The sequence below is a fragment of the Oncorhynchus kisutch genome, linkage group LG2 (assembly GCF_002021735.2).
Source record: "Oncorhynchus kisutch isolate 150728-3 linkage group LG2, Okis_V2, whole genome shotgun sequence".
Lineage (NCBI taxonomy): Eukaryota > Metazoa > Chordata > Actinopteri > Salmoniformes > Salmonidae > Oncorhynchus > Oncorhynchus kisutch.
The window spans coordinates 1734421-1757157 of record NC_034175.2 but is presented as its reverse complement, the minus strand read 5'-3'; the positions used below and the strand labels follow the sequence as shown (position 1 = coordinate 1757157).

General features: G+C 41.7%; 1 pseudogene; it reads right to left on the bottom strand.

Annotated features, from left to right (window-relative positions):
- Positions 1–198: 198 nt before the first annotated feature.
- On the bottom strand, positions 199–21581 carry LOC109905775 (extracellular matrix protein 1-like; annotated as a pseudogene).
- Between the last annotated feature and the right edge of the window lie 1156 nt (positions 21582–22737).

Genomic DNA, 22737 nt, shown 5'->3' with positions numbered 1-22737 from the left:
TTGATCCTCAGCCCCATCGGCAACCCTACAACTAACACATACCACTACCTTCCCCAATGCTACGCAGTCCTTTGTCTCATGCCCTTCTGCACACTTCTCACAACTAGGAATCTCCCTCCAACACACTGCTGCCACATGCCCAAAAGCTTGACACCTGTAACAACGTAATGTATTTGGCACAAAATTGTACACGATAACTTTAAAATCCTCACATCACTTTATTGGGCAAAGACTCAACATCAAAACTCAAAAGAACAGACAATGACTCTTCTGTTTCACCACTTGCCACATTGTCTGCGTCACACCAAATGAAGAGCATCAAACACCGGGAATCTTCCCCTTCAGTTGGTCAACTTTTACATTTACTGTTAACCCAGTAATCAATCCTTTCAATGGTGTGTCACAGGATTCTTCTGATGAAGGAGAAGTGGACCAAAATGCAGCACAGTAGTTGTCCAAGTTTTTTAAATGAGAAAACATAACCAAAACAACAAAGTGAAAACCCAAAACCAGTTCCGTGTGACACTAACACAGGAAACAATCACGCACAAACCCCAACACCAAACAGGCTACCTAAATATGGTTCCCAGTCAGAGACAATGACTAACACCTGCCTCTGATTGAGAACCATATCAGGTCAAACACAGAAACAGACAAACTAGACACACAACATAGAATGCCCACTCAGATCACACCCTGACCAAATAAACATAGAAACATACAAGCAAACTATGGTCAGGGTGTGACATGGTGCCATTATCTTGAGAGCAAAACAATTCACATTTCTTGCCCCCGTTCGTTTAATGTGGAATGCCTTCTCCCTCTGACCAGCAGAAACACAAACAATTATCACAAGACCACTTCTGGTTACCCTCACCGATTCCACAGCACCCATCTCTATTTTATCCCAGCCTGAAACCACAAATGGATCAGCCAAAAGGCAGGGGTACAGTTTTTCCCAAAACTTCACTCCTACTGTCACACTCCTCTTTATCCTGACCCTTGGGCTCCGAGAACTTCACCACACCTACCACCTCCGATACTTCAACCTCATTCATTTCCATTTCTCCTCCTGTCTTCAGCTCAATCTGCTTACACTTTCTACAATTCTTCTTTAACAAATTATCTCCCTTTTTCACACTATTTTTAATGCACTCAAGCTCAGCCTCTTTGTTCCTCTCTCTCTTAGACATCCTCTGCCTCTCTTTTCCCTCTATTCCTCCTCCGTATTCCAAATATACACCTCCTTATGATAATACTGCACTTCTCCTGACATACATCTTGTTCTTGCATTCTCAAGGGATGCCATTTAGCCGGCTGTCACAATCTCCACAATCTTCATCTTGATGTTCTTCTTTATCAAAAGCTACTGCAACGCTTTTCCATTACAAACAAGCGCGCTCTTCCCTGATGTTGTCCTCCCAGTTCAGCCAGGGGTAAACTATGTCAGCTCTCCAGGTGTTCTATCATTATAACACCCTCTTAATGACAGACACGGACAATCATACTGAAATATTATGTGCACTCGGATACCATACATGAATTCGTTGTCATCTGGCCATGCTAGAAAATATGGAATAAATGTAACTTTCTAACTATAAATTCTGCTTACTCTTACCCACACCCTAACTCCTGTTTGACTAAATCATGCAATTGCTCAACAGTTCTTCTGTATTAGCCAATTCTATCATGGTCATGTAGTGACTACTTCACAAATCCCCTGACCGCCAATTCAGATTGGCCCACTGCCATCAGAGTGAAACGTCAACAACAACAAAAATGAGGCAAGGGGGCATTTCCTCTTTCTGAGGCGTGGGTACTTGGTTGCCTTGGTGATGGCATTCATGAGCAGGCCAGAGAGGCACATAGGGGCGTCCTGGGAGGAGGGAGGGCAGCATTTCTGGAAGACAGCAGGGGAGGAGGGCTTCTCTGCAGAACAGCGGCTCTCTGCCAGCGTCACTAGCTGGGTTCACAGTCAAAGAGAGAAGTTATGAAAACAACAATATCAAAAAGCCTGCTATATCCTTAGACCTACAATATAACTTTCAGTCTAAGATCCTGTAGACACCTGTAGGCCAATCATGTTAATTTTATCCCAATGGGACAACCTGGTTAATATGAGATATGGGGTTGTCTGAGTGAACCTGCATTATTAAGTGTCAAACTCACCTGTATCTGAACACATGCAGTTCTCTGGTCTGCTGGCAGGGAGCAGCATTGGTCCACTAAGTTCTGGACAGGGAGAGCCACAGGGAAGCTGAGAGAGCAGATTGCAAGATCATCTCAGTATACTACATCTTTGTTTTACTCGATAATCAAACTAAATCAGTCAAAGGGCTTTGTTAGACAGATATGTACAAATGTCCCTGGATTAAACTAGCTGCTGTAATAAGATACTTGTGAAAGTTATTGTATACTATTGTTTTTAAACTTTTGGTAAAGGTCTTTGAATACAATGCAAATCTGGAATTTTAATGTCATTAACCACATTTCCATCCACAGTTTTATTGCAAGTAAGGTCATACCGTATAAAATAAAACCACAACAACTGGAATGGAAACAGGAATTTTCAGTGAAATGTTATAAATGCCAACAGATAACTGTTCGTTTGACATGGTGGGTTCTTTTTGTGTCCGTAAAATGTATTGTGTGAGAAATGGAGGTGGAAACAGCTTTATGTGCAAATATTGATATAATAACCATCATAGCAAAGTAATCTTGTAGTCAGGTGATATGGTGTGGTCCTTCCACTACGACTCAGGAAACTATACAGTTTATTAGGCTACAGATTAAATAAATGATCAACTTCACAGGGTAGTGAAAGTGCACAGTGATGAGCTTGATGTTCCTTTCCAATAAATATTGAGGGTCTTATTCTGTTGACATGATGATTGATGATTGACTGCCATTTGAAAAAATTTAAATATTGGTCGCTGTTATCCATAATAAATCTCATCATGTAGACTAGTTTACTCACACTGTATCTGCTAGTTGTTGGCTCGGGCGAATGTGCCATGACCAGAGTTGGCACATTTACTATTTATAACAACCGTTTCTGTGACAAATCTATCAGTAGAGTTGGAAATATGATGGAAACACACTGATCTTTAGATTTTTATTCAGGAAAATGGAAAAAAAATACATTTTGTGTGCACTACAAAAATCAGCAACAAGTCAGTTTGGTGGAAACACACCACTTGTGGGAAAATGCGCAAATTTAAAATCTGTCGCCAGTTGGATGGAAACATAGCTACAGTCACCATCTACTACAGTGAAATGTACCCTTTCTGAAAGGTCTGGTTCTGTCACCCAGAAAGATAAACAATCGGGCTGGGCAGCATAAAAATGTGACTGAGGAGGAAAAATGTTAAATTAAACACACACACACACAAAACAATGCTAAACAAACACACTTACTTCTTCTTGATGACCTTGTATGTTTCACAGATGTGTCTGAGGGTGTGGGTCTGTGGTACGGCAGAGGCAGAGTCGAACTTTTGGTCATAGTCTGGATGAGGGGCGAGGGAGGAGAAACAGGTATACCTGTCCTCACCTTCTCCCACATCACAACAGGAGGAGTTGTGAGGTCTCCCCTTCTGCTCTTCCTCACAGAACCTGTCAAGCACCTCACGCCACTAAGAGAGGAGATGAAAACATAAATATTATTTTTCACTGTATAGAGGATAGTTTATACAGATATTTCTGTTTAGTAGCCTTCTTCAGCATAGGTATGAATTGGATCCTTACTTTTCCCATGTTGACAAGTGCAGATAGGCAGGCCATAGCACATAGCCCACACACACACTGCTCCTTACCTTTCCCTCAGCACAGGGTAGCACATCCTCCTGCCCCTTACAGCAGTGTTTGAACCCTCTCTCCAGGCGGTTCACGGCCTTTGATTGGCGGGCCAGCCAGCCAAAGCCTGTACGTGGCAGGCACTTGGTGGTATAGAGAGGGCGGTGCTTGTGTAGACGGCAGACCAATCCGATGTTGTCGAAAGTGGGGCGTCCAGGGGGGAAGCTGATGTCAAAGTCTCTGGGAGTAGCTTGGGGGCCACTTCTTGTGCTTCTCCCCTCTGATAGTACGCGGACCGGGCTGGGACCTGGGAGGAAAGGACACAATACATGTAGTCATTAGTTGCCATAAAAAAGGACAATTTGAACCTAACATTAACCCTAAACGAGGGCTGTGGAGGTCATGAAATGTCTGCCGGTGATTGTCATGCAAATAACTTGACAGTAATTCACAGTTGATTAGGCCTACATAAACACATTTAGCATCTCCTGACTTCCACACATAGCATAGCCTAGAAGCCACAGTCAGTCTCACGGTAATTGACAGTTAATTAGGCCTACATAAACACGTTGAGCATCTCCTGACTTCCACGCATAGCATAGCCTACAACCACTGATGCAGACCTTTGGAACAACTACATTTGAAAAAGCCTAATAAATCCATTTAATATAGCCTTTAATATAGCCTTGTTCCCAAACTTTTTATAGTCCCGTACCCCTTCAAACATTCAAACTCTGGCTGCGTACTCCCTCTAGCACCAGGGTCAGTGCACACTCAAATGTAATTTGCTAATAAATTCATAAAAAATCCTACAATGTGATTTTCTGGATTTTTTTTCTTCTAATTGTGTCTGTCATAGTTGAAGTGTACCTATGATGAAAATGACAGGCCTCTCTCATCTTTTTAAGTGGGAGAACTTGCACAATTGGTGGCTGACTAAATACTTTTTTGCCCCACTGTAAGACGCATCTAGACCCTTCTTATTAATGCTATTTGTTGCTTTTATATATGTCTTACTACTCGAAAGTCGTCTTTTAATTCTCGCTCAAAAAAATCCTGTGGCTTATTTTGTTTCTAAATGTCTGCGCAAGAGGTAAGGTTTCATCGAGTTGTGAGATAGTACTTTTGCACATATAACACACTGTGGCTGAGGAGAGGCACTGCTCCCAATATAAGTGAACCCCAAATCAATGTAGTTGTCATCATATTTGCGCCTCTTCGATGGTCCAATGTCCCTGTCTGTTGTTCGGTGCTTTCCTGGGTAAGGAGGCAGTAGCTCTTCGGCTGCATCAGATTCAAAACTGTCAAGTGTCCATGCTAACTGGGCTAACAACAAATGTAGAATTAATTATGCTAGCATTTGTTGATGAATCGATACATGAGACCAAGTTGAAACACTGGACAGGGTGGATCAGGTATAGTAAAGGCAGTTTATTTTACAGAGTAGAGATATCTGGCATAGCGTGCTGCACGGACTCTCCTTCGTCTGGCTCTTAGGGAACCTTCAGAAAAGAGCCCCGATACATTGTGTGCAGTTCATTTTATGCATGGGTATGACGTAGGTAGATTCTGGTAGATTCAGGCCTCTGGTAGGTTGCTGGTAGTTGATTGGCAGTTCCCTCCAGACTGGTGTCGCCGTCCCATTGGCAGTTGGAAGAGTTCTTTGTCTTTGGAGCCCATTCCCAGGGGAGGGAGTGAGTGTGTGTATGTGTGTGCGTTCCTGTCTTGGCAAGTCTGTGTGTCCTCGCAGTGAGTGTGTGTATGTGTGTGCGTCCCTATCTTGGTGTCCTCGCAGTGAGTGTGTGTATGTGTGTGCGTTCTAGTCTTGGCAAGTCAAGTCTGTGTGTCCTCGCAGTGAGTGTGTGTAATGTGTGTGCGTCCCTATCTTGGTGTCCTCGCAGTGAGTGTGTGTAATGTGTGTGCGTTCTTGCAGGCAGGACGGCTAGCACCTGTGGCTAGGATGTATCCTGTTTTGACAGTGTTGTGGATGATTTAAGTGAGTGTGTGTGTGAGAGATATCCTGTGTGTGCCCTAACATGTTTTACTGTGAAAATACGTTGCTATGTGTTGTCTCAGTTATAGCAATGCAATAGCAGTAAGCTGGTCATTTGCATAGGAAATAGCACTTCATTACACATTGTATGTGCTCGTGGATGCGGATCAACTTGTGTCGTCAATAGGTGCAGTACTGCTGGTAGTAGCAGTACCACCATTAGAGCTGGTATGTGTCTCCATGGACGTGGGACTTTTTTTTAACCATTTATTCATTTTCGAGCTAACGGAATAAGCAGCAGCTACGTTTGGCTACATACGGACCGTTAGTGGAATTCCCGCGAGAGAGTAACGGTCAACGTGATGTTAATTATTTGACTAGGCTACCTGTTTTTGACATTGTGTTGTTATTTCGCTGAACGCTAGATGGTTTCATTTTATTTTTGGCAGTGAAACGAGGCTACTAAGGCGAGAACAAAAAACTCAACCAAATGTATAGCCCCGTTGGAAAATATAAAACGGACTGTTTGAAAATGTGAAGAACATTTTTTAAAAGTATTATTCTAAAACATTTTTAAAATGTGAATCACACTTTTATTTGGCGTACTCCCGACGGCATTGCGTACCCCAGTTTGGGAATACCTGGCCTACACCATCACAATAAATCCAATAAATGTATTATAGGCAGGTCTAAAGAAACATGATCTGAAGAAAATGTAGAACAGAATAGCATACTCAGAAGAACAGAATAGCATACTCAGTTGTCCTTATGTTAGTCCCTGATCAGGCTATGCCATATGTCTGTGGGCTACACTAGTTCATTTAGCAGACAAGATTGTCTTAGACTTCAGTGGCATTATATAGTATGAAGAATACAATTGAACATAGCTGAATAAAATAGAAAGGATATTTCCTCCAAACGATTTCTGAGATAGCTGCATGTGCGCACTATTTTTTCATGAACAAAAAAACACTTTTTCCACATTTTGTTACATTACAGCCTTATTCTAAAATGGATTAAAGAAAACAAATTCTCAATCTACAAACAATGCCCCATATTCAGAGAGCAAAAACAGTTTTTTGTAATCTTTTGCTAATTAATTACAAATAAAACAAATACCTTATTTCCATACTGTACCAGTCAAAAGTTTGGACACACCTACTCATTCCAGGGTTTTTCTATATTTTTTTACTATTTTCTACACTGTAGAATAATAGTGATTACATCAAACCTATGAAAAACACATATGGAATTATGTAGTAATCAAAAATGTGTTAAACAAATCTAAATATATTTTATATTTGAGATTCTTCAAAGTAGCCACCCTTTGCCTTGATGACAGATTTGCACTCTTAGCATTCTCTCAACCAGCTTCACCTAGAATGCTTTCCAACAGTCTTGAAGGAGTTCCCACATATGCTTAGCATGTGTGTCCAAACCTTTGACTGGTGCTGTAAGTATTCTGAACCTTTTCTATGAGATTCGAAATTGAGCTCAGGGACTTCCTGTTTCAATTGATCATCCTTGAGATGTTTCTACAACTTGGAATCCACCCGTGGTAATTTCATTTGATTGGACATGATTTGGAAAGGCACACATCTGTTTATATAAGGTCCCACAGTTGGCAGTGCACGTCAGAGCAAAAACCAAGCCATGGGGTCGAAGGAATTGTCCATAGAGCTCCGAGACAGGATTGTGTCGAGTGACAGATCTGGGGAAGGGTACCAAAACATTTCTGCAGCATTGAAGGTCCCCAAGAACACAGTGGCCTCCATCATTCTTAAATGGAAAAACAACTCCAGAGTTCCTCTGTGGAGATGGTTGTCCTTCTGGAAGGTTCTCCCTTCTCTGCAGTACTCCACCAAACAGGCCTTTACGGTAGAGCGGCCAGACAGAAGTCACTCCTCAGTAAAAGGCACACGGCATTCTGCTTGGAGTTTGCCAAAAGGCACCTAAAGGAATCTCAGCTCACGAGAAACAAGATTCTCTGGCCTGATGAAACCATAACTGAACTTTTGTCCTAAATGCAAAGTCTCACGTCTGGCAGAAACCTGGCACCATCACTATGGTGAAGCATGATGGTGACAGCATCATGCTGTGGGGAGGGTTTTCAGCAGCAGGGACTGGAAGACTAGTCAGGATCAAGGGAAAGATGGAACTGCGCAAAGTACAGAGAGATCCTTGATGAGAACCTTCTCCAGAGCACTCAGGACCTCAGAATGGGACAAAGGTTCACCTTCCCACAGGCCAATGACCCTAAGCACACAGCCAAGACAACGCAGGAGTGGCTTCGGGATAAGTCTCTGAATGTCCTTGAGTGGCCCAGCCTGATCCTGGACTTGAACCCAATCGAACATCTCTGTTGAGACCTGAAAATAGCTGTGCGGTCAACACTCCCCATTCAACCTGACGGAGCTTGAGAGGATCTGCAGAGAAGAATGGGAGAAACTCCCCAAATACAGGTGTGCCAAGCTTGTAGCGTCATACCCAAGAAGAATCAAGGCTGTAATCGCTGCCAAAGGTGCTTCAACAAAATACTGAGTAATGGGTCTGAATACTTATGTAAATGTCACATTTCTGTATAAAAAAAATGTTTAAAAAATGTTTTTGCATTATGGTGTATTGTGTGTAGATTGAGCGGGTAAAAGCGATTTAATCAAGTTTAGAATAAGGCTGTAACATAACATGGTAAAAGCGATTTAATCCAGTTTAGAATAAGGCTGTAACATAACAAAATATGGAAAAAGTCTGAATACTTTCCGAATGTACTTTATATGCTTAATTTTGAGTTATTTATGCAGCTTTAGTTGTCATACAAATGTTAGGCTATAGGTTTTGATATTGAATAGGTTCTAAGGCTGCATGATGCGACTGATGGTGCTTTAGAAAAAAGCAGGAAAGTTATGTGCTCTGCTCTGTTTCTTGCGCAGGCTGCACATACTTCATCATTCACAATTTGACAAGCACTTGATAATATTCTCACCCATCAGACTCTTCTTAATTTAATCTGATCTTTACATATAGCCTACTAATATGTGTGGAATTACTTTTGATTAGAATGGCCCACCTCTTCCAGATGGACGTCATATTCTATTTGTAGGCCTATTATATAGACAGTGTCGTTTTTTTATTGAAATTGTTGTCACTGTCAACAGAGTAGGCTACCCTTTAATTTGTCATATAAAAAAATATTCTGCTAATGTCTCCAGTCATATATAGAGTAGTAGAAATGCATAAAATGTGTTTCTAAAAAGGCAAAATTTTTCCCATTCAAAAAAAGAATAAACGTAGGCCTATCTGATACAGCCTAGCCATACTCTAGTCTATGCTATACACGCTCAGCCATGCATTGAATGGTATATTTTTGCGAACAATGATTGAGTTGTATTATTAGCCTAAATTATGACCATCCAATCTACTCATCACATTTCCAATAGTAGGCTATTTTATATAAGAAACAGCATTATGCTTTATTATAAAAGGTGCATTTTTATAGTGAGAAATATCTTCCCCAAATATGAAACTCACACACTGCCTATGTTTGCCAGTTAGGCTACACCGGTTGTAAAGCAGATTAATGTGCTTCATTTTAAGAATTGAGACATAAATATATCAGCACAAGAAAGCTGGGATCCTCTTTTATATAGTGGCCAGTCAAAACTCTGTTTTCACACGCAACTGCGCACTGACTGAGTTTATAAGAACACATGTTTCACTAGGCTCTGTAGGCTATGCGCTCTCTTGTGTCCCAGGGGTTCTAGGTCTGTAGGCTATGTGGTCTCTTGTGTCCCAGGGGTTCTAGGTCTGTAGGCTATGTGGTCTCTTACCGTGTCCCAGGGTTTCTAGGTCTGTAGGCTATGTGCTCTCTTACCGTGTCCCAGGGGTTCTAGGTCTGTAGGCTATGTGCTCTCTTACCGTGTCCCAGGGGTTCTAGGTCTGTAGGCTATGTGCTCTCTTACCGTGTCCCAGGGGTTCTAGGTCTGTAGGCTATGTGCTCTCTTACCGTGTCCCAGGGGTTCTAGGTCTGTAGGCTGCGTTTGGAGTTATTTGGCCACGTTAGTTATGATACAAACCTTATCAAAACATACAGGCCTATGGGCTAGGCTACATGACGTGCGATTTGAAAAAGTAGGACTAAAAAAGGCACGTGCTGTTTCTTGCCTTACTGCACATGCAGGGAATCATTAAGTGATAATACATCATTCACAAGTGATAATATTGTCACCCATCAGACTATTTTAATCTTGTCTTTACACATACTAAATACTATATGTGTTATGATTTAGAAAGGACCATAATCATGCACCTATTGGAAAAGGGGAGCTTTTCCCATAGTTAATTTTCATCCCAGCCAGGTAGGCTATACTCCTGTTGTAAATCGAAACAATGTGCTTAATATTTGGAAAGTTGAGAAAAATATATAGTAGGCCTAGCCTGTAGAAAGCTGATGGGATCCTCTTTTTGAAGAGGCCATAAAAATTGTTTTGTCAATTGATTAGAAATCAAATAGAAATGTTGCGCAACATGAGCTCATGGGCACTCATGAAGTGTTTGATTAGATTTTCGATTACATTTCTATTGATGTCAGTGTGATTAGAGAGACAGTAGGGTGCTGAGTACCAGCACATTAGCAACTGACTTTTGGCAAGTTTGGTACTCTACTAATGATCATCAGCACCATCAGAGCACAGTTTTGGAGAAGCCTAGTTACTGTGACTAAACAGTCACGTAATATCGTCACCATAACAGCCCTACTCTAAACCTAAAGTAAACCGGTCTCTCTCTCTCTCTCCTTACTTGTGACAAGTGTTGGGGTTAAAGGTGAAGCCAGGTTCAGGTATGGGGGAGGAGCCTGCCCCCTGGGTGGTCGGCAGGTAGGTGGGGTTTGGGTTTTCCCTATGGAAACAGCTCAGTCTGGCCCCGCCCTCCTTCTGGCAGCAGTTGTGGTGGCGTGTCTTCACTGAGAACTCCTCAGTACAGAATGTGGACAGGGCCTGTTCCCACTGTAAGTGACATATACAAACATCAATCACACATGAAAAATAGAGATAAAAGAAGTCCTAAAATGGTGAAGGTAAAGCTTTAGCCCTCATGAACACCTTCCCCTCTACACAGCTATACAGATAGACACCAAGGATGATCTGTTGTGTCTGTATGCGCTTTCCTTCTCCTGAGTCTCATCTTCCCTATGCATCCTCTGTCTTCACTACTATTGTCTCGGGTTGGGTTAAATGCAGAAGACACATTTCAGTTGAATGCATTCAGTTGTACAACTGACTAGATATCCCCCTTTTCCTTATCTTCTCTAGACATCCTCTGTCCTCTTCACTACTACCATCTCATCTTCCCTAGACATCATCTGTCCTCATCAATGCTACATCTGTGCACATAGAAGGCGGTTCTGTTGGTACAATAGGAGTGAACGGGCCAGAACTGAACACAACACGACAGAATGGAACAGGACAGAATCCAATGTTGCCACATAAACACTCACCGCCTGTGTAACGCAGCACAGCGTCACTTCCTGGACCTGCTGCGTCCCGTTCCTATAGCAACATGCGCTGTACCAAGACTCTATCCGGTTGACGGCGTCACCTTGACGACGAAGGTAGCCAAAGCCTGTCTGGGGTAAGGAGTAGGCAGGGTACTGGGGACGACGGCTGCTATGGAGACAGATGGCCTTGAGGTTGTTAGGGGATGGCTGGCCAGGGGGGAAGAGGACACTGGGGTGGGAATCCCCAAACGAGCGAGGCCCAGCCATCGGCCGACCTCCAGGTGTAAAGTCTGTGTCCAGGTGCAGGGTGATCTCCCTCTGGGTGATGTCTACGTCAGCTGCCCTGGAGCCCGCTGAGAACACACACTTCTGTTACTGTACCTCCCTCACACAGGATACAACACACACGTCATACTCCATTGGCTGTGTGATATGAAGTATACCAGCAGGGAAGGCATCGCCACCCACCTCTCTCCTTGAGGTCTTTGAGCAGGTAAGGCTTCATATGTTCATGGGTGACCTCTCTCTGCTCCATGACAGGAAACTCTACACAGTGACAGACAGAAGTTAGTACTGACAGCCATACACTAATAACATGTCATGTGCCTACACTGTATTAATTACATGGCAGAATGGCATGGGCATAGGAGAGGATGTGTCCCAAATACTTTGGAATACTTTCCTTCTCTCGTCTCCTTTCTTTCATTAACACTGACAGATCTGTGAATAGGCTGGATAGAACGAACCCACCTCTCCTATGGGTTACAGTTAGTTATGGTTAGAACACACTCACCTATGGGTTACAGTTAGAACACACTCACCTATGGGTTACAGTTAGTTATGGTTAGAACACACTCACCTATGGGTTACAGTTAGAACACACTCACCTATGGGTTACAGTTAGTTATGGTTAGAACACACTCACCTATGGGTTACAGTTAGAACACACTCACCTATGGGTTACAGTTAGAAAACACTCACCTATGGGTTACAGTAAGTTATGGTTAGAACACACTCACCTATGGGTTACAGTTAGAACACACTCACCTATGGGTTACAGTTAGTTATGGTTAGAACACACTCACCTATGGGTTACAGTTAGAACACACTCACCTATGGGTTACAGTTAGAACACACTCACCTATGGGTTACAGTTAGAACACACTCACCTATGGGTTACAGTTAGTTATGGTTAGAACACACTCACCTATGGGTTACAGTTAGAACACACTCACCTATGGGTTACAGTTAGAACACACTCACCTATGGGTTACAGTTAGTTATGGTTAGAACACACTCACCTGTGGGTTACAGTTAGAACACACTCACCTATGGGTTACAGTTAGAACACACTCACCTATGGGTTACAGTTAGTTATGGTTAGAACACACTCACCTATGGGTTACAGTTAGAACACACTCACCTATGGGTTACAGTTAGTTATGGTTAGAACACACTCACCTATGGGATACAGTTAGAACACACTCACCTATGGGTTACAGTTAGAACACACTCACCTATGGGTTACAGTTAGTTATGGTTAGAACACACTCACCTATGGGTTACAGTTAGAACACACTCACCTATGGGTTACAGTTAGTTATGGTTAGAACACACTCACCTATGGGTTACAGTTAGAACACACTCACCTATGGGTTACAGTTAGAACACACTCTCCTATGGGTTACAGTTAGAACACACTCACCTATGGGTTACAGTTAGAACACACTCAGCTATGAGTTACAGTTAGAACACACTCACCTATGGGTTACAGATAGTTATGGTTAGAACACACTCACCTATGGGTTACAGTTAGAACACACTCACCTATGGGTTACAGTTAGAACACACTCACCTATGGGTTACAGTTAGAACACACTCACCTATGGGTTACAGTTAGAACACACTCACCTATGGGTTACAGTTAGAACACACTCACCTATGGGTTACAGTTAGTTACGGTTAGAACACACTCACCTATGGGTTACAGTTAGTTATGGTTAGAACACACTCACCTATGGGTTACAGTTAGTTATGGTTAGAACACACTCACCTATGGGTTACAGTTAGTTATGGTTAGAACACACTCACCTATGGGTTACAGTTAGTTATGGTTAGAACACACTCCCCTATGGGTTACAGTTAGTTATGGTTAGAACACACTCACCTATGGGTTACAGTTAGTTATGGTTAGAACACACTCACCTATGGGTTACAGTTAGTTATGGTTAGAACACATTCACCTATGGGTTACAGTTAGAACACACTCACCTATGGGTTACAGTTAGTTATGGTTAGAACACACTCACCTATGGGTTACAGTTAGTTATGGTTAGAACACTCTCACCTATGGGTTACAGTTAGTTATGGTTAGAACACACTCACCTATGGGTTACAGTTAGTTATGGTTAGAACACACTCACCTATGGGTTACAGTTAGTTATGGTTAGAACACACTCACCTATGGGTTACAGTTAGTTATGGTTAGAACACACTCCCCTATGGGTTACAGTTAGTTATGGTTAGAACACACTCACCTATGGGTTACAGTTAGAACACACTCACCTATGGGTTACAGTTAGAACACACTCACCTATGGGTTACAGTTAGTTATGGTTAGAACACACTCACCTATGGGTTACAGTTAGTTATGGTTAGAACACACTCCCCTATGGGTTACAGTTAGTTATGGTTAGAACACACTCACCTATGGGTTACAGTTAGAACACACTCACCTATGGGTTACAGTTAGTTATGGTTAGAACACACTCACCTATGGGTTACAGTTAGTTATGGTTAGAACACACTCACCTATGGGTTACAGTTAGTTATGGTTAGAACACACTCCCCTATGGGTTACAGTTAGTTATGGTTAGAACACACTCACCTATGGGTTACAGTTAGTTATGGTTAGAACACACTCACCTATGGGTTACAGTTAGTTATGGTTAGAACACTCTCACCTATGGGTTACAGTTAGTTATGGTTAGAACACACTCCCCTATGGGTTACAGTTAGTTATGGTTAGAACACACTCACCCATGGGTTACAGTTAGAACACACTCACCTATGGGTTACAGTTAGTTATGGTTAGAACACACTCACCTATGGGTTACAGTTAGTTATGGTTAGAACACACTCACCTATGGGTTACAGTTAGTTATGGTTAGAACACACTCACCTATGGGTTACAGTTAGTTATGGTTAGAACACATTCACCTATGGGTTACAGTTAGAACACACTCAGCTATGGGTTACAGTTAGTTATGGTTAGAACACACTCCCCTATGGGTTACAGTTAGTTATGGTTAGAACACACTCACCTATGGGTTACAGTTAGTTATGGTTAGAACACACTCACCTATGGGTTACAGTTAGTTATGGTTAGAACACTCTCACCTATGGGTTACAGTTAGTTATGGTTAGAACACACTCACCTATGGGTTACAGTTAGTTATGGTTAGAACACACTCACCTATGGGTTACAGTTAGTTATGGATAGAACACACTCACCTATGGGTTACAGTTAGTTATGGTTAGAACACACTCCCCTATGGGTTACAGTTAGTTATGGTTAGAACACACTCACCTATGGGTTACAGTTAGAACACACTCACCTATGGGTTACAGTTAGAACACACTCACCTATGGGTTACAGTTAGAACACACTCACCTATGGGTTACAGTTAGTTATGGTTAGAACACACTCACCTATGGGTTACAGTTAGTTATGGTTAGAACACACTCACCTATGGGTTACAGTTAGAACACACTCACCTATGGGTTACAGTTAGTTATGGTTAGAACACACTCACCTATGGGTTACAGTTAGAACACACTCACCTATTGGTTACAGTTAGTTATGGTTAGAACACACTCACCTATGGGTTACAGTTAGAACACACTCACCTATGGGTTACAGTTAGTTATGGTTAGAACACACTCACCTATGGGTTACAGTTAGAACACACTCACCTATGGGTTACAGTTAGAACACACTCACCTATGGGTTACAGTTAGAACACACTATCCTATGGGTTACAGTTAGAACACACTCTCCTATGGGTTACAGTTAGAACACACTCACCTATGGGTTACAGTTAGAACACACTCACCTATGGGTTACAGTTAGTTATGGTTAGAACACACTCACCTATGGGTTACAGTTAGAACACACTCACCTATGGGTTACAGTTAGTTATGGTTAGAACACACTCACCTATGGGTTACAGTTAGAACACACTCACCTATGGGTTACAGTTAGTTATGGTTAGAACACACTCACCTATGGGTTACAGTTAGAACACACTCACCTATGGGTTACAGTTAGAACACACTCACCTATGGGTTACCGTTAGTTATGGTTAGAACACACTCACCTATGGGTTACAGTTAGAACACACTCACCTATGGGTTACAGTTAGAACACACTCACCTATGGGTTACAGTTAGTTATGGTTAGAACACACTCACCTATGGGTTACAGTTAGAACACACTCACCTATGGGTTACAGTTAGTTATGGTTAGAACACACTCACCTATGGGTTACAGTTAGAACACACTCACCTATGGGTTACAGTTAGAACACACTCACCTATGGGTTACAGTTAGTTATGGTTAGAACACACTCCCCGATGGGTTACAGTTAGTTATGGTTAGAACACACTCACCTATGGGTTACAGTTAGAACACACTCACCTATGGGTTACAGTTAGAACACACTCACCTATGGGTTACAGTTAGTTATGGTTAGAACACACTCACCTATGGGTTACAGTTAGTTATGGTTAGAACACACTCCCCTATGGGTTACAGTTAGAACACACTCAGCTATGGGTTACAGTTAGTTATGGTTAGAACACACTCACCTAAGGGTTACAGTTAGAACACACTCACCTATGGGTTACAGTTAGTTATGGTTAGAACACACTCACCTATGGGTTACAGTTAGTTATGGTTAGAACACACTCACCTATGGGTTACAGTTAGAACACACTCACCTATGGGTTACAGTTAGAACACACTCCCCTATGGGTTACAGTTAGTTGTGGTTAGAACACACTCACCTATGGGTTACAGTTAGAACACACTCACCTATGGGTTACAGTTAGTTATGGTTAGAACACACTCACCTATGGGTTACAGTTAGTTATGGTTAGAACACACTCACCTATGGGTTACAGTTAGTTATGGTTAGAACACACTCACCTATGGGTTACAGTTAGTTATGGTTAGAACACACTCCCCTATGGGTTACAGTTAGTTATGGTTAGAACACACTCACCTATGGGTTACAGTTAGAACACACTCACCTATGGGTTACAGTTAGAACACACTCACCTATGGGTTACAGTTAGAACACACTCACCTATGGGTTACAGTTAGTTATGGTTAGAACACACTCACCTATGGGTTACAGTTAGTTATGGTTAGAACACACTCACCTATGGGTTACAGTTAGAACACACTCACCTATGGGTTACAGTTAGTTATGGTTAGAACACACTCACCTATGGGTTACAGTTAGAACACACTCACCTATGGGTTACAGTTAGTTATGGTTAGAACACACTCACCTATGGGTTACAGTTAGAACACACTCACCTATGGGTTACAGTTAGTTATGGTTAGAACACACTCACCTATGGGTTACAGTTAGAACACACTCACCTATGGGTTACAGTTAGAACACACTCACCTATGGGTTACAGTTAGAACACACTATCCTATGGGTTACAGTTAGAACACACTCTCCTATGGGTTACAGTTAGAACACACTCACCTATGGGTTACAGTTAGAACACACTCACCTATGGGTTACAGTTAGTTATGGTTAGAACACACTCACCTATGGGTTACAGTTAGAACACACTCACCTATGGGTTACAGTTAGTTATGGTTAGAACACACTCACCTATGGGTTACAGTTAGAACACACTCACCTATGGGTTACAGTTAGTTATGGTTAGAACACACTCACCTATGGGTTACAGTTAGAACACACTCACCTATGGGTTACAGTTAGAACACACTCACCTATGGGTTACCGTTAGTTATGGTTAGAACACACTCACCTATGGGTTACAGTTAGAACACACTCACCTATGGGTTACAGTTAGAACACACTCACCTATGGGTTACAGTTAGTTATGGTTAGAACACACTCACCTATGGGTTACAGTTAGAACACACTCACCTATGGGTTACAGTTAGTTATGGTTAGAACACACTCACCTATGGGTTACAGTTAGAACACACTCACCTGTGGGTTACAGTTATAACACACTCACCTATGGGTTACAGTTAGAACACACTCACCTATGGGTTACAGTTAGTTATGGTTAGAACACACTCACCTATGGGTTACAGTTAGAACACACTCACCTATGGGTTACAGTTAGAACACACTCTCCTATGGGTTACAGTTAGAACACACTCACGTATGGGTTACAGTTAGAACACACTCAGCTATGAGTTACAGTTAGAACACACTCACCTATGGGTTACAGATAGTTATGGTTAGAACACACTCACCTATGGGTTACAGTTAGAACACACTCACCTATGGGTTACAGTTAGAACACACTCACCTATGGGTTACAGTTAGAACACACTCACCTATGGGTTACAGTTAGTTATGGTTAGAACACACTCACCTATGGGTTACAGTTAGAACACATTTACCTATGGGTTACAGTTAGAACACACTCACCTATGGGTTACAGTTAGTTATGGTTAGAACACACTCACCTATGGGTTACAGTTAGTTATGGTTAGAACACACTCCCCTATGGGTTACAGTTAGTTATGGTTAGAACACACTCACCTATGGGTTACAGTTAGAACACACTCACCTATGGGTTACAGTTAGTTATGGTTAGAACACACTCACCTATGGGTTACAGTTAGTTATGGTTAGAACACACTCACCTATGGGTTACAGTTAGTTATGGTTAGAACACACTCCCCTATGGGTTACAGTTAGTTATGGTTAGAACACACTCACCTATGGGTTACAGTTAGTTATGGTTAGAACACACTCACCTATGGGTTACAGTTAGTTATGGTTAGAACACTCTCACCTATGGGTTACAGTTAGTTATGGTTAGAACACACTCCCCTATGGGTTACAGTTAGTTATGGTTAGAACACACTCACCTATGGGTTACAGTTAGAACACACTCACCTATGGGTTACAGTTAGTTATGGTTAGAACACACTCACCTATGGGTTACAGTTAGAACACACTCACCTATGGGTTACAGTTAGTTATGGTTAGAACACACTCACCTATGGGTTACAGTTAGTTATGGTTAGAACACATTCACCTATGGGTTACAGTTAGAACACACTCAGCTATGGGTTACAGTTAGTTATGGTTAGAACACACTCCCCTATGGGTTACAGTTAGTTATGGTTAGAACACACTCACCTATGGGTTACAGTTAGTTATGGTTAGAACACACTCACCTATGGGTTACAGTTAGTTATGGTTAGAACACTCTCACCTATGGGTTACAGTTAGTTATGGTTAGAACACACTCACCTATGGGTTACAGTTAGTTATGGTTAGAACACACTCACCTATGGGTTACAGTTAGTTATGGTTAGAACACACTCACCTATGGGTTACAGTTAGTTATGGTTAGAACACACTCCCCTATGGGTTACAGTTAGTTATGGTTAGAACACACTCACCTATGGGTTACAGTTAGAACACACTCACCTATGGGTTACAGTTAGAACACACCCACCTATGGGTTACAGTTAGAACACACTCACCTATGGGTTACAGTTAGTTATGGTTAGAACACACTCACCTATGGGTTACAGTTAGTTATGGTTAGAACACACTCACCTATGGGTTACAGTTAGAACACACTCACCTATTGGTTACAGTTAGTTATGGTTAGAACACACTCACCTATGGGTTACAGTTAGAACACACTCACCTATGGGTTACAGTTAGAACACACTCACCTATGGGTTACAGTTAGAACACACTATCCTATGGGTTACAGTTAGAACACACTCTCCTATGGGTTACAGTTAGAACACACTCACCTATGGGTTACAGTTAGAACACACTCACCTATGGGTTACAGTTAGTTATGGTTAGAACACACTCACCTATGGGTTACAGTTAGAACACACTCACCTATGGGTTACAGTTAGTTATGGTTAGAACACACTCACCTATGGGTTACAGTTAGAACACACTCACCTATGGGTTACAGTTAGTTATGGTTAGAACACACTCACCTATGGGTTACAGTTAGAACACACTCACCTATGGGTTACAGTTAGAACACACTCACCTATGGGTTACCGTTAGTTATGGTTAGAACACACTCACCTATGGGTTACAGTTAGAACACACTCACCTATGGGTTACAGTTAGAACACACTCACCTATGGGTTACAGTTAGTTATGGTTAGAACACACTCACCTATGGGTTACAGTTAGAACACACTCACCTATGGGTTACAGTTAGTTATGGTTAGAACACACTCACCTATGGGTTACAGTTAGAACACACTCACCTATGGGTTACAGTTATAACACACTCACCTATGGGTTACAGTTAGAACACACTCACCTATGGGTTACAGTTAGTTATGGTTAGAACACACTCCCCGATGGGTTACAGTTAGTTATGGTTAGAACACACTCACCTATGGGTTACAGTTAGAACACACTCACCTATGGGTTACAGTTAGAACACACTCACCTATGGGTTACAGTTAGTTATGGTTAGAACACACTCACCTATGGGTTACAGTTAGTTATGGTTAGAACACACTCACCTATGGGTTACAGTTAGTTATGGTTAGAACACACTCCCCTATGGGTTACAGTTAGAACACACTCAGCTATGGGTTACAGTTAGTTATGGTTAGAACACACTCACCTATGGGTTACAGTTAGAACACACTCACCTATGGGTTACAGTTAGTTATGGTTAGAACACACTCACCTATGGGTTACAGTTAGTTATGGTTAGAACACACTCACCTATGGGTTACAGTTAGAACACACTCACCTATGGGTTACAGTTAGAACACACTCACCTATGGGTTACAGTTAGAACACACTCACCTATGGGTTACAGTTAGAACACACTCCCCTATGGGTTACAGTTAGTTGTGGTTAGAACACACTCACCTATGGGTTACAGTTAGAACACACTCACCTATGGGTTACAGTTAGTTATGGTTAGAACACACTCACCTATGGGTTACAGTTAGTTATGTTAGAACACACTCACCTATGGGTTACAGTTAGAACACACTCACCTATGGGTTACAGTTAGTTATGGTTAGAACACACTCACCTATGGGTTACAGTTAGTTATGGTTAGAACACACTCACCTATGGGTTACAGTTAGTTATGGTTAGAACACACTCACCTATGGGTTACAGTTAGTTATGGTTAGAACACATTCACCTATGGGTTACAGTTAGAACACACTCAGCTATGGGTTACAGTTAGTTATGGTTAGAACACACTCACCTATGGGTTACAGTTAGTTATGGTTAGAACACATTCACCTATGGGTTACAGTTAGAACACACTCAGCTATGGGTTACAGTTAGTTATGGTTAGAACACACTCACCTATGGGTTACAGTTAGTTATGGTTAGAACACACTCACCTATGGGTTACAGTTAGTTCTTCAAACATCTTAAAATACAAATATTTTGGTTATTGAAAAGGAATTTCATAGCGGTTTAGATGGTACAATGATTCTCAACATTATACATTGCTTGTTTTGTCACAAACTGAAATTAACTGTTTGAATTGTATCAAGCAGGAAATTGCGGAGCGACTTCTGCATATTGCACCTTTAATTAACTTGGTGTGAATTCTCTAGTCTAGATTTTTGTTATACCTAGAATAATAGTTATACTGTTAGTAGACTTGGACAAAGTTGTTCCACACTAAACTGGTGGAATGGAATGTATCACGTCCAACAAATAATGTTTTTCTTCATGATCTTGATAGGGCATAAAAATGGCCTCTTCTGTGCACTTCTAACAGACCATGCACAAACAGAAGGGGAGCCATAAACACATACCAGGACATAAAACAAGGACAGAAAGAACTGCAAAAATCTCGTAGGCTACAAACCTTCAGATGCCGCGGACACCAGCACTAATGCACAACAGCAGGCTAGAGCCCAAGACCAACCCATTTTGAGTACTGACACGGGAGGTGTCCGATATCCTTGTCCTCTTTCACAGGACTGTTTCCACTCTCTCTGTTATGCCATTTTTCACCACCCCACCTTTCCCTGTGTTTCGCAAAGTCATTCCAAAGCCACGTCAAGTTCAGAAAACAACCCTTGAGTCAAATCAAGGTCCTTCCTTCAAATCAAATCAAGGTCCTTCCTTTTCGAACTGTTAAGTCTTTTTGGAATGGTATGAAATAGAGAATGAGTGTGTGAGAGCTGTGAGAGGGCATAGATACATGTATGTTGGTTTTGTGATTGGAGGGGAAAAAAGGAGGGATTTTTTCCACCACGAGTCAACAGTGGCGTGTTTTCATAGAAGGAAGCCAGGCTTCTCCCAAAAATGGACTAATAAAATAAATAAATAATTGTCCTTCATTTTGCAAGAGGGTGAATTTATCACACTAGAGAAAGCATCGGAGCAAGCGAAACTGCGCCCCTCTGTATGTGTAGCGTCGAATGCAAGGGAAGCCAGCAAGCATTTGACCTCCCTTGATAAAACAAATATAAAGTCATAGCAAATCAGTGTTGAGCTAAACCGAGTGAGCTCAACTGTGAATGGTCCTGGCACACCCAAAAAATTGTCAAGGAAACCAGTTTGGACTTGGCTGCACTCCAATCACATCACATCATGTCACATCCAGAGCCAAATGTCATTGACAGAAACAATTTGAAACTTGTTGTGCTGTTGTCCTCCAGTGACTAGCTAGCTAAAATGGTCCCTAAATTAGACATGGATGAAGATAAGGATTTGGACGTGTGGTTTGACTTAATTCTCCATACTGGCAAATGATTATGACAGCGATTCTGATCCAACCATAAATGCATACATTGTTCCGCATGCCTGAGAGGATGGAAGTTCAATATGTAGCTAGATTTAGAAGGCTAATGTTAACTAGCTGGCTCATCGTTTCCCATGAATGCAAGTCAGGCTAGGGAACAAGCATTTTAGCCAGGTAGCCTAGGACAACGAAAAATAAAGGCGTGTACTGTATGACAGAGTCATACTTTTGTAAAATGTGTATAAGATGTATAAACTGTAGAAGGTAAAAGCCAAAGCATTATTGTTTATTAGTTTACTCCAATTAGGGGAAGGGTGGTAGGGTTTGCGGAATAATAAAGGTATCTTTAAAAAAAAGTATATGTGTCTATATAGGTATGTGTATGTATATATGTGTACATGTATGCATATGTGTATGTATATGGTAATATATATTTACC